This window comes from Humulus lupulus, chromosome 5 (assembly GCF_963169125.1).
Source record: "Humulus lupulus chromosome 5, drHumLupu1.1, whole genome shotgun sequence".
NCBI lineage: Eukaryota > Viridiplantae > Streptophyta > Magnoliopsida > Rosales > Cannabaceae > Humulus > Humulus lupulus.
In genome coordinates this window covers 224,125,580-224,128,262 of record NC_084797.1, presented here as the reverse complement: position 1 = coordinate 224,128,262, position 2,683 = coordinate 224,125,580, and the positions used below count along the sequence as shown (strand labels likewise).

At 35.3% G+C, this 2,683-nt stretch overlaps 1 pseudogene; it reads right to left on the bottom strand.

The window, feature by feature from the left end:
- Window positions 1-404: 404 nt before the first annotated feature.
- On the bottom strand, window positions 405-2,214 carry LOC133834010 (cytochrome P450 93A3-like; annotated as a pseudogene).
- Window positions 2,215-2,683: the final 469 nt, after the last annotated feature.

Here is a 2,683-nt window from a genome sequence, read left to right as displayed (position 1 = left end):
GTACTTTTACCATTAAAAAAATAATTTAAGCACTTAAGTATTATACATATAATAATTTATATATTTTCTCCGTAAATATCCAAAAATTACAACTTTTTTTAGTGATCCTTTCCAGAATAATTACTTAGCCGCTGAATTGGAAACTGAAAGTGGAGAGAATGTTATATTTCTTCTCAAATATCATCACTTAATATAAAGTACTATATATATATATAATCATAAGTAGAAACACAAACCATTATAGACAGAAAGATTTATTGTTCATCAACCTGATAGTACCACTATTACACGTGCAACGTAAATACGTTTGAGATACATTAGGCATCATATATATATACATAAACAAATATTTCAAGTAGGTTCACATTATAATGGCTGTCGTACCTTATTATATATACTAAGGCTTAGAAAAGGAATTATATTTAATTGATGATACGTTTTCAAGTAGTATATAGGTCGAAATCGGAAAACCTAGGTGTGGGAATAGCGGTCAAAGGATCCTTTTTCTTAACAATAATCCCAAACTTGTCTGATAGTTCAATCTTAGTATTATTGGGTATTTTCCAATCAAAGGAGTGCAAGAACGAAGCTAGTATAAACACACCATTCTCTCTCCCAAGGAAATTCCAGGACATATTCTTCTCCCAGATCCGAATGGAAGATAATTGAAATTTGTAACTGAATAATTATAACTCATGTCACCTTCGTTTTTATCTCCAATGAATCTTTCAGGTAAAAACTCCAAAGGATTTTCCCAAACACTAGGATCTCGTTGCATGGACCAAACATTTAGAAAAATAGTAGTTCCTTTGGGTATAGTATAGCCACCAACAACTGCATATTGGCTTGGCTTACGGGGTACTAAAAAGGGCACAGGTGGATGTAGACGTAAAGTCTCCTTAACAACAGCATTCAAATAGATTAGTTTGGATAAGTGAGACTCTTCCACGTAGTTGTTCAACCCCACAACTTGATACCACTGACTTGTTGAGAATCTCTGTCATTGCCCATTCCACCGTGGTTGTTGTAGTGTCCGTTGCTCCCAAGAAAGTGTCCTATATTTTATACATAATTTATGTGTATCATTACAAACAATATCGTGATCCCATTAAAGAATATTATTCTAGTTAAGATTAAAATAGTAATATAACTTATTACTTTATACACGTCAAATAGAGTAGTGTAGTATGTAAATATATATACATATGCGTAGGCACGTACCATAAGTATGGCTTTGATTTCGGGCATGCTAATAGGAGTTTCGCTGTTTTGATCCTCATGAAGCTCCATAAGGAATTGCAGAAAGTCCTTCCTCATAGACACCTTGGCCACAGGATTAGTCATAGCTTTTCTTCGTTTAGCCATGGCGTTGTCAAACATCACTTCAAAGACTTGGGTAATCTTCCGTGTATCTCTTTCCATTCCTTGTACATCAAACCACTTAAGTACGGGAAAAACATCAGAGATATTAGGTTTCCCTAGCATCTTCATGAGGTCCTCTGCTGCCTTCTTAAATTGACCACAATCAATAGCACTATCATCTCCTTCTAACGAAGCACCAATTGTCATACTCATGACTGAGTTCATGGTAGTTATAAAAGCCAAACCTCCGATATTAATTGGGGTATTAACCTTCTGGTAGAGGTACCTCACAGATTTTTTCACCTCTTCTTTCCTCAGCCCGTACAAATTTTCGAGTACGATATTGCTTGACAACTCACGAACAAAGATCTTTCGAAGCTTCTTCCATGCTGGGCCGTACGATGCGAAAGCTATATCATTGCCACCGTATGTGGCGACTAAGGCGCAAGAGCTAACATCACGGTTGGCAAACACTGTGTCTTGATCACGTACCACTTGGCCAACAAGCTGCGGCGAAGTGATGACTACACATAGTTTGGTTCCCATCCAGAATTTGAAAATCGGACCGTAAAGTTTGGCCAAAGCTGCGAAGTCCCGGTGAAGATTTGGACTAAGATATGGAAGGTATCCGACTAGTGGTAAGCCGCGAGGGCCCGGCGGCAGTGGTAGCTTGGACGATGTCTTCTTGGTCGTCGATAGAAACCATACCAAGGCAAAAGCTGCAAAAGAGAAAAGAAGGGGAAGGTGAAAAAGTTCATGCCCGTAATATTTGATGTAAGTGAACATAGTTACTAACACAGTAGTAGTAGCTAGTTACGTAGTGTAATGGATTGTATACGCATGTGTTTGATGAAAAATGGTTTGTTGAAATCACTAATTTATAGAATAAAGTCTGTGACTTCTTCTACTGTTTGCATACGTTGGTTAGCAGCAGGTCTTTATCGGTAACATTTAAATAATTTAATTCGTGTTGAAAAATTTTCTTTGATGATGAGAGTGGAAGATTCAACAAACATTAATGTTGTTATCGTAAGTACATTATTTCATATATATATATATATGCATTTATTTCTCACTGTTACTACGCACCCACACCATAGAACCCTTAAATATTCAATATTATTTATTAAATTAAAATATGTAAGACCAATAATGTTAAAGAACAACAGTGCTGCCTAACAATACTCATCATGAAATTCAATTTAAATTTTAATAATTTATGAATTCACTTAAAATTTGTAATAATTTGTAAGTTAAGTGTACGTACTTTAACTAGTAAATAATTTTGCAACTTTTGATTAAAAAAAATTTGCAACTTTCT